The sequence below is a fragment of the Rhinoderma darwinii genome, chromosome 2 (genome assembly GCF_050947455.1).
Source record: "Rhinoderma darwinii isolate aRhiDar2 chromosome 2, aRhiDar2.hap1, whole genome shotgun sequence".
Taxonomy (NCBI): Eukaryota; Metazoa; Chordata; class Amphibia; order Anura; family Rhinodermatidae; genus Rhinoderma; species Rhinoderma darwinii.
This window is the reverse complement of record NC_134688.1, coordinates 61,315,043-61,326,439: the sequence shown is the minus strand read 5'-3', so window position 1 is coordinate 61,326,439 and position 11,397 is coordinate 61,315,043.

Below are 11,397 nucleotides of genomic sequence, written 5' to 3'. Positions count from 1 at the left end.
TCTATAAACGCATGTACTTGTCCTAAGTGCGGCTGTTGTCTTGCTTTTACTATTATGCAAGATGGACACAGCACGTTTTCAGCATGGTTCTCTCATATCATAAAGTGAGGAGCTTTGTTCTTCTCCTGTCTTTTGGATCCAGTTTTGGTGAGAAGAAAAGTGTGGCAACGGTGCATCAATCACGCTATTAGACCAGACTGGTTCCAAAGGGCAAGAGAAGAACAATGCTCCTCTCTTTCGGATATGATCCAATGTGTTGTTGCAACCGTGCTGAGAACGCGTATTTATGGGGTCCAGAATGACAGAAATCAGGCCCAAGGTGCTTCTTTTTAACAGGTTCAGATCTGGGGTACTTGGGGCCTCCAGGACCAGAGACAGTTCTGCTGTTTTTAGTTTGTGCTACAACTATAACTTTTTTATTGTTGGGCTATCAAAATTATTTCATAGCATTATTTCAGGTTACTTTTTTTTTTTACTAAAAATAGAAAAATAAATTATTTTTGAAGAAGCACTCTGGGAATTTTTTTTTATCGTTTGGTCTATTTGTAATGGGCATTCTGTAAATAGCTGGGCAGTTAATTTACATACCTGTGTCTTTCTTCTTGAATTATCACCTCCGTTTCTATCTTCGTTCCTTTTGTTATACCACATGACCTGTACTCTAAATCTACGAGTCATCCTCTCTATGCAAGCCCATGAGAGGCTTTATGTGAGTCTCATGCATAAGGTCAGGATTTCACACAGTTTTTATGCAGTTTTTGGTGCAGTTTTTTGAGCCAAATGCAGAAGTGGGCACAAAAGAAAGGAGATTATCAGTCTTTTATTTATACCATTTCTTCCTTTTGGATCCACTTCTGGCTTTGGCCAACAAAATGGAGCCAAAAACGGCATCAATACTGTGTGTGTGATCCTGGCCTAAAGAGACTGACTTCCTGTCCACACTGAGGACGCCGTATGATTCAGAAAGTCAGAGAACGGGTCATGTGGTAAAACCGAAGGTATGGAATGAAGCTGATAAATCTAGAAGAAAGCCACCGGTAAGAAAATGAACTGCACAGCTATTTACCGGATGCCCATTATAAATGTACAAATGATGCACCAAATAATATATTTTTTTCCGGGGGGGGGGGGGGGGGCTCTATATTGCAATCACATTTTCTAGTAAGCATTTAGCATTACCCTAAAATAGACTTTTCACGTCCGTCATCATCTACTGTTAATTTTGATGATCATCTACAAGTCCAATTTAGGATAATTTGGTTGGAGCTAGCACTATGGCAATGTTAGATGGGGGCAATTTTTCAGGGGAGTGTTTATTGTATGTATATATTTTTGTTTAATAAATTATTTTTGTTTGTTTTTTTTCTCAAACGTCAGAAAAGACAATTGAGGGACTTTATTATTGTTATTTTTTACACTATACTTTTCTACTGTAATTATGGCTACTCAAGCCCCAGTAACAGGGGAAATCAGTCCTGTAATAGTGAGAATTATCACTGTTAGTATTTCGCTGGGTCTAGTTATACCCAGCAGTTCCCTCCTGTTATTGGCATCTGTGATCACAAAATCATTCAGTGCTGTGCATGTGAAAACAGAGAAGACAAAAGCTGTGAAAAGTGTTTCTGTCTTTTCTCCTAGGTCTCCAGCAATCTCTGACAATCGGGCTGCACCATAAATATACATTGATGTGGATTTAAGGACCAGGACCTCTCACCATAAATTGAAAGTATACAGTCTTTAAAGAGGCTCTGTCACCAGATTTTGCAACCCCTATCTGCTATTGCAGCAGATAGGCGCTGCAATGTAGATTACAGTAACGTTTTTATTTTTAAAAAACGAGCATTTTTGGCCAAGTTATGACCATTTTTGTAGTTATGCAAATGAGGCTTGCAAAAGTCCAAGTGGGTGTGTTTAAAAGTAAAAGTCCAAGTGGGCGTGTATTATGTGCGTACATCGGGGCGTTTTTAATACTTTTACTAGCTGGGCGCTCTGACGAGAAGTATCATCCACTTCTCTTCAGAACGCCCAGCAGACACAAACTGACACCGACCGAAACCAGAGGTTTCCGTTTCCATCACCATTGATTTCAATAGTGACGGAGCCGGTGCCCGTGGTTTCCGTTTGTCCTTTTTGTGAACCGGATCCGTAGTTTTGCCAGAAGCAATAGCGTAGGCTCCGTCACCATTGAAATCAATGGTGATGGAAACCTCTGGTTTCCGTCGGTGTCAGTTTGTGTCTTCTCAGGGTCCCGTTCTGACGGAACCCTTGACGGAACGTCAGAACGGGATCCCAACGCAGATGTGAACAGAGCCTAAGATACATTTTATTATACTTAACTTTGTTTATTACTGATCTTCATTGTGTCCTGCTTCTGTAAATATCTTTCTATCTCAAGGTCTGGATCATTACATTTTCAGACTAAAAGATTTCCTTTTAATATAGGACTATTTCTCCCAGATACCAAATTATAAGGAATTCTGATACTTCAAAATTAAAGATGTTTTATTGCAGAGCAAATACTCCCATGCCTGCATCATTTCCTCTATTAGTAGGTATATACTCAGCTTAGACTCGCTTGCCTTGGTTGCTAGGGGAAAGCTTCTAGTATATTTTCTGCCTCGCACTATTACTCCTTGTGCATATTTCCCATTATTAGGTCTTACTCATTACAAAACAGAAGCCGGAAATGTTGAATATATAAAATGATCTATTAATAAAAGGTTAAGAGCTCAGAATGAATTGGATGGCAGATATTAAAAGCTTCCTATTGCTGATCGAGATCTTTCGGAGCTCCTGAATTCCGTGGTTTGATGCCTCCACTGTAATATGCTGACTGCAGATGAATGTGCGATGACATCCAGACTGCATCACTGCAGAGCTCCTCTTAATGTTGATTCATATGTTTTTCAGTTTTAGCAGCCAACAATCTATAATCCCCATTAAGGAGTGCTTCTAACCTTTTTTTGCTGCCGGAGTCAAATATGAAAGACCTTGTTCACGTAGTACAGATTTTGCATAGATTTTTCAAAATCACAATTGGTACCAGACCTTTCATTATATATTTCTTCTGTTTAGGTTCCGTTCCTGGTTTTGTCTTAAAAAATACATGCAAAATCTGCTTCAAATTTGCACTGTGTGAACAAGGACAAATGGCGCCCTTTCCCCAAATTGGAGATGGGAAAGTGTCAGGATAGACTATATATCTGCCCCAATGCTGCCCCCTGAGGCAAAGTTTTGACCTGGTTCACAGTTCATGCACCCCTGCTAGCACGAATGAATACTGAATAATATCAATGATTGTTTGGGGTCAGTAAAAAAATAACACATAATTCTTGGCGGGCGAATTATGTTAAAATAAATCTTAAAATGCGTTACAGAATGTATTATAAAAGCGTCAATTTCCCAACCGTTTTCTGTTGGCAAAAATGTCTACAAAATTTGTCAGCAGTGCACCAAATGCACAACATTACCACAGGAATGTTGTATGCCCATAGATTGGGTAAATAGAGGGTTAATTAAAGGCAGGGTTAGTGGTGGGGATTTATTGCTCGGTGCACAGCGAGTGTCGCCAAGCAGACCCCTGACCCTGCCTGCCCCATTAGGGCCCCCCTTAGATCCTCGGTCCCTTGGCCCAGCTCATGTTTCAATCGTCTGAGAGCCTCGGTCCCCTTCTTTAGACTCACGGGCCTGCAACGGACCACGCTCTCACTGTTCGCACTTGAGAACAACTGGTAGTTCCACCCGTGGCTCGTCATCCACAGGATCGTCTGCATCCCCGCCTCCAGTGGCGGCAGTCCTACGCGGCATCTTTAAAAGAGACATCATCATGGTGTGTCATCTTCATTACTAGACATTTTCCATGCCCAAGGGCTACCCCAACAGTGATGGTGCCGGTTCCTTCACTACCTCCAGCAGTATTTAAAGCATCTGACCTTGCTGAGTCTATTTGCCTTCGGCCATGGAAAACATCTAATACTGCAGATGGTGATTTATTAGCACCAGTACGTTTTCTGCCGGCAGGTCCTGCACCCAGCCTCATTCAGTCTAGGGCATAGTCCATTGTTGAGAAATCCTTAGTTAAATCTTTAACGTCAACACCCGCACTTCCAGTGTTCATATATACTTATTTTTGTGGTATATTGGCTCTCGGTTCTTATCTGTCTGAGGAAACTGCAAAATGTTTTGTAAAAATTAATATGTTGATATCTGGTCCCTGGTTTCCACATTTGATGAACATCGATAAGGAACAGCGTCTTAAAAGAGGGGTGCAGAGGACGCCTAATGTTGCAAAAACTTTTAAGAATTGGATTCAGGCATTTGCTGTATTCGCTTGTGTTTTAGGTAATACATTTTAAGAGCTATTTTCAAAGTTATTTGTGATTTGGATACGATTTTCAGCACATATAAAGTTTATAGGGGTACAGCCTGGTGACACCAAGACGAGGAGTTCAGGAGGCGGATGGCACAAAGGGCTGACCTGGGCTAGTACACGAAGACAGTCGACGTTCGACAATGATGTCCCAGCGGCCTTTCTGCTTGACACCTCCTCCTCCCCAGAGTTTGCCACCACGGCTGTCGAGGGTGGGGGCGTTGATGCATGTGTGCCTCCTGGTGCTTCAATGAAGGCCATTGCAAGTTTTACAGTTCCTGTATATAGGAAAGGAGGCATCATCATCGGCATATCACCTGCATTATTAGATGTTATTAGACTGACCCATATTCTGAGAATGGTCAAGGACAGTTGAACGCCAGGAGCACCTGAGTGCTGCATGAATGCTCACCTTGTGGAGGGACTCATTCAGCACTCAGGTGCTCCTGGCGTTCAACCGTCCCAACCCGTTCTCAGAATAATGGTATGTCTGAGGACACCAGTGGGCGTACGGCTAACTGAGGGCAGGGTTAGATAGGCTAGGGCTCAGTCTATAGGTTAAGATAGGTTGAGGATAGATTTATATAGGCAGGGCAGTGACCTGGACCAGAGATTATGCCTCCATATTTGGTTTTGATCAGTTGGATGTTACTAAAGTCACAGCTAATTCGTGTTTAAGTAAATCTGTCTTACCCACGTGCTCCTTCAGAGGACAGCTTGGCATTCGGGTTTAAAGAGAACTTGTTACTAGATTTTAGGCCACTAAATCATTATCATATCATTAAACTGCTGGGATTAAGCATTCAAAACATGCCCCTCTTAAAATGGCCTATTTTAGCATTTTTTTTCTAAAAATAAGTTATAACACAGCATGCGCCTGTAATGATACTGACAGAATGCCAGTCCAGCAAAAAGCGCACCCACAACCAGACTTGGCACAAGCTGTCAGACTATCCAAGTGATGGCAAACTAACCCAGCGATGTTACTGACGACTGGGGTCCCACATGCAGCAGATACTCCCCTGGGGGGGACCCCACAACATTTTTTTAAAATAAAAATTAATGAATAAATAATTGGAAAGAACGATGTGGGGTACCCCCATTTTTCCTAACCAGCCACATACAACATAGTTGCAAGCTAGCATTACCAGGGTGAGAAGGGCCACTGTTTCTGGCCTTTCCAAGCCTGATAATACCAGCCTACGTCCGCCCTAGTGCCTGGCCATCACTACTGATGGTCGGGTACTGGATTGCATATGGCTCTTCCTGGTAACCCTGGTGGCGGTGGGTACCGGGGTGATAATGTGGGGTTAGTGTTAGCCTCTTCACCGGCTAACTTTAAGCCCCGCCTTAGTAATGGAGGTTGTCAATCAGCCAGCGGCCATTACTAAGGAGGTAATAATAAAGTTTTATACAATACAAGTATACAGAAAAAATATTTTAGTGAAATAAAACCCCCCCACAAAACCCTTGTTAACCATTTTATTGAGAATAAAAAAAACACCATCATTTAAGTAGTCCTCAAAGCCGACGTAGTCCAACATTCGAACCTGTAGAAAAACCACAAACACACCCAAAAAATTGTTACCTTCCTTGGTCTAGCACTGTACCCGCAATGTCAGCGAGCTTGGCCCTATATCTAGTTCTATCATGTGTGATACTGTCTGCTGAGCCACTGTATCTAATCCTATCCATATCTATAGGATCTTAGTGCTATAGATATGCTGTCTCATATATATACACACACATATACATACACATACACGCACTCACATTTTCTTGGGGGGGTTACGTATTGGGGCTATTTCCCCTGACGTTTTAAGACCTTAGTGACGCCCATGGCTGCTGGTGCTGCATCGTTGGGTCACTTAGGAGACCCCAGTGATGCAGCTGAAAGCTGCGGGCCGTCGGCCATGAGATTTTTGGGGGGGCCCAAGAAGAACTTTTGCATCAGGGCCCATGAGCCTTTAGCTACGCCCCTGCCACCAGTATAACGACATGCTGATAGTTTACTGCCCTAAAATCTATTGACAGGTTCCCAGACCATTCGTTAAGATTTGGTTATATGCGTTGTTTGTCAATAAAGTTACACATGTTGTGTTTAAATAATTAATTTAATAAAACTGTGGCTGCTAAATTAGGCCCTGTTCACATCAGCGTTGCCCTTCCGTTGAGGGTCTCCGTTGGGTTAACCCCTCAACGGAAGGGAAAATGCAGGGGCGTAACTAGGAAAGACTGGGCCCCATAGCAAACTTTTGACTGGGGGCCCCCCCTCCCCTGGGTGTCACACAACCCCCCCCTTGTAGATCGTTCCTTTTTTACAGCCCTCCCTGTAGATAACGCCATACAGCCACCTCTGTAGATAACGCCATACAGCCCACCCTGTAGATAACGCAATACAGCCCACCCTGTAGATAATGCCATACAGCCCACCCTGTAGATAACGCCATACAGACCACCCTGTAGATAACGCCATACAGCCCCCCTGTAGATAATGCCATACAGCCCCCCTGTAGGTAACGCCATACAGCCCCCTCTGTAGATAACGCCAGACAGCCCCCCCTGTAGATAACGCCATACAGCCCCCCCTGTAGATAACGCCATACAGCCCACCCTGTAGATAACGCCATACAGCCCCCTGTAGATAACGCCATACAGCCCACCCTGTAGATAACGCCATACAGCCCACCCTGTAGATAACGCCATACAGCCCACCCTGTAGATAACGCCATACAGCCCCCCTGTAGATAACACCATACAGCCCACCCTGTAGATAACGCCATACAGCCCACCCTGTAGATAACACCATACAGCCCCCCTGTAGATAACGCAATACAGCCCCCCCTATAGATAACACCATACAGCCCCCCTGTAGATAACGCCATACAGCCCCCCTGTAGATAACGCCATACAGCCCCCCTGTAGATAACGCCATACAGCCCCCCTGTAGATAACGCCATACAGACCCCCCTGTAGGTAACGCCATACAGCCCCCTCTGAAGATAACGCCATATAGCCCCCCCTGTAGGTAACGCCATACAGCCCCCCTGTAGGTAACGCCATACAGCCCACCCTGTAGATAACGCCATACAGCCCACCCTGTAGATAACGCCATACAGCCCACCCTGTAGATAACGCCATACAGCCCCCCTGTAGATAACGCCATACAGCCCCCCTGTAGATAACACCATACAGCCCACCCTGTAGATAACGCCATACAGCCCACCCTGTAGATAACACCATACAGCCCCCCCTGTAGATAACGCAATACAGCCCCCCCGTAGATAACACCATACAGCCCCCCTGTAGATAACGCCATACAGCCCCCCTGTAGATAATGCCATACAGCCCCCCTGTAGATAACGCCATACAGCCCCCCTGTAGATAACGCCATACAGCCCCCCTGTAGATAACACCATACAGCCCACCCTGTAGATAACGCCATACAGCCCACCCTGTAGATAACACCATACAGCCCCCCTGTAGATAACGCAATACAGCCCCCCCTGTAGATAACACCATACAGCCCCCCTGTAGATAACGCCATACAGCCCCCCTGTAGATAACGCCATACAGCCCCCCTGTAGATAACGCCATACAGCCCCCCTGTAGATAACGCCATACAGCCCCCCTGTAGATAACGCCATACAGACCCCCCTGTAGGTAACGCCATACAGCCCCCTCTGAAGATAACGCCATATAGCCCCCCTGTAGGTAACGCCATACAGCCCCCCTGTAGGTAACGCCATACAGCCCACCCTGTAGATAACGCCATACAGCCCACCCTGTAGATAACGCCATACAGCCCACCCTGTAGATAACGCCATACAGCCCCCCTGTAGATAACGCCATACAGCCCCCCTGTAGATAACACCATACAGCCCACCCTGTAGATAACGCCATACAGCCCACCCTGTAGATAACACCATACAGCCCCCCCTGTAGATAACGCAATACAGCCCCCCCGTAGATAACACCATACAGCCCCCCTGTAGATAACGCCATACAGCCCCCCTGTAGATAATGCCATACAGCCCCCCTGTAGATAACGCCATACAGCCCCCCTGTAGATAACGCCATACAGACCCCCCTGTAGGTAACGCCATACAGCCCCCTCTGAAGATAACGCCATATAGCCCCCCCTGTAGGTAACGCCATACAGCCCCCCTGTAGGTAACGCCATACAGCCCCCCCGTAGGTAACGCCATACAGCCCCCCTGTAGGTAACGCCATACAGCCCCCCCTGTAGGTAACGATATACAGCCCCCCCTGTAGGTAACACCATACAGCCACCCCTGTAGGTAACGCCATACAGCCCCCTGTAGATAACGCCATACAGCCCCCCTTGTAGGTAACGCCATACAGCCCTCCCCTGTAGGTAACTCTATACAGCCCCCCTGTAGGTAACGCCATACAGCCCCCCCTGAAGGTACCGCTAACGCCATACAGCCCCCCCTGTAGGTAACGCCATACAGCACCCCTGTAGGTAACGCCATACAGCCCCCCGTAAGGTAACGCCATACAGTCCCCCCTGTAAGTAACGCCATACAGCCCCCTGTAGGTAACGCTGTACAGGCCCCCTGTAGGTAACGCCATACAGGCCCCCTGTAGGTAACGCCATACAGCCCCCCCTGTAGGTAACGCCATACAGCCCCCCCTGTAGGTAACGCCATACAGCCCCCCCTGTAGGTAACGCCGTGCAGCCCCAACACCCCAAAAAAATCCGACCTATAGTGTGTTCTACAAAAGACATGTATCCCCTATCCACAGGATAGGGGATACATGTGTGATCGCTGGCAGCGATAGGGAGAACGGGGGACCGAAAGTCCCCCCAAGTTCTCCATGACTAACCTCTGACTTCCGGAGTCTGTGCAGCTCAAGAAAAATTAAAGGAGCGCTGGTCACGCATGCGCACAAGCGTGACCGGCGCTCCATTCATTTCTACGGAGCTGCCGACAGACCCCGGATGACCGAGGTTTCTCATCTTCCGTAGTGTTCAGTGGCGTCGCGCTGTAGCAGCCATAGCGGCAGCTAGCAGAGCCTCCGGCCATGGTGGGGGCCCGTGCCGGCGGGCGACACAGGCCCCCTCATGCCGCAGGCCCCATAGCTGCCACTACGGCTGCTATAGCGGTAGTTACACCACTGGGCAAATGGAATCCTCAGCTTCCGTTTGCATCACCATTGATCTCAATGGTGACGGAAATTTACTAATGGTTTATGTTTGTCACTGTTGTGAATGGATTCTGTTGTTTTGACGGAATCAATAGCGTAGTCGACTGCGCTATTGATTCAGTTAAAACAATCAGAACCCGTTCACAACGGTGACAAACGGAAACCATTAGCAAAGGTTTCCGTTTGAATTTCCGTTGAGGGGTTAACCCGACAGAGACCTCCGACGGAACCCCTCAAAGGAAGGGCAACGCTGATGTGAACAGGGCCTAAGTGCTGCCTTGTCCTGTCCCCCTGCGGCCCCAGGGGAGGGGGGGCAGGACAAGGCAGCACTTATTTAGCAGACATCTGTAAGAACACTCATCCTCTCTGACACTGCACGCAGCACGCACTGCCAGATAGGAGCAGGAGCAGATCAGCAAGAGGAGCAGAGCGGCCTGTGAATTAAAAGGTGAGACTGACAGAGCGCCACTTACTGTACTCTGCCTCCTGCGCCCACTAATTTAAAAGTGATCAGCTGACGGTTGGGGGGTTTATACTGCAAGGGGAGGCTAAGCATCTTGCTGACAGATGTCCGAAAATAGCGCCTCAATAGCGCTGGCAAACATCTGCCCATTGAAAGCAATGGGCAGACGTTTGTCTGTTCACACGAGGCGTAATATACGCGCCGCTGTCAAATGACGGCGCGTAAATAGACGCCCGCGTCAAAGAAGTGACCTGTCACTTCTTTGGGCGTAATTGGAGCCGTTATTCATTGACTCCAATGAATAGCAGCGCCAATTACGTCCGTAATGGACGCGGCGTTCAAGCGCCTGCACATGCCGTTACGGCTGAAATTACGGGGATGTTTTCAGGCTGAAACATCCCCGTAATTTCAGCCGTTACGGACGCCCTCGTGTGAACATACCCTTAATTGACGTCTAGTTTCTATTGCGGCACAGGGGAGAAGAAAGAAGACAGAAGACTGCTGTGGGTGAGTACCGTATATGTTTTTTTTATTTTTCATATTGCTAATTTTTGTTTTGCAGGTTCCGCTGGTCCGTTTGGACTATGTCGAAGATTAGTTGGACAACTTCGATGATTTACGCTTTATTTAAAAAACAAAGAAAAACAAGTGGTCAAAGAGGGTTATGTGGGGGAGTTTTTATTTAAATAAATGTGTTTAATACTTTATTACCACCTTAGTAATGGCAGTTGCCTGTTTGACGACGTCCATTACTAAGGCGGGGCTTAGCGTTAGCCGGTAAAAAGGCTAGCACTAACCCTACCATTATTACCCTGGTACCCACTTCCACCAGGGGTACCAGGAGGAGCCATGTACCAGCTGTATCTGCAGTGATGGACTTTTGGTCCCCCGTTCTCCTTATCGCTGCCAGCGATCACACATGTATCCCCTATCATGTGGATAAGGGATACATCTCTTTTGTAAGACAAACTATAGGCTGTTTTTTGTGTGTTTTTTTTGGGGGGGGGGGGGCTTGTGGGCTGTATGGCGTTACCTACATGGGGGGTTTAGGGCTGTATGGTGTTATCTACAGGGGGTTTGGGGCTGTATGGCTTTATCTACAGGGGGAGGCTGTATGGTGTTATCTACAGAGGGGGCTGTATGGCGTTATCTACATTGGAGGGCTGTATGGCGTTATCTACAGAGGGGGCAGTATGGTGTTATCTACAGGGAGGGCTGTATGGCGTTATCTACAGAGGGGGCTGTATGGCGTTATCTACAGGGGAGGGCTGTATGGCGTTATCTACAGGGGAGGGCTGTATGGCGTTATCTACATTGGAGGGCTGTATGGCGTTATCTACAGAGGGGGCAGTATGGTGTTATCTACAGGGAGGGCTGTATGGCGTTATCTACA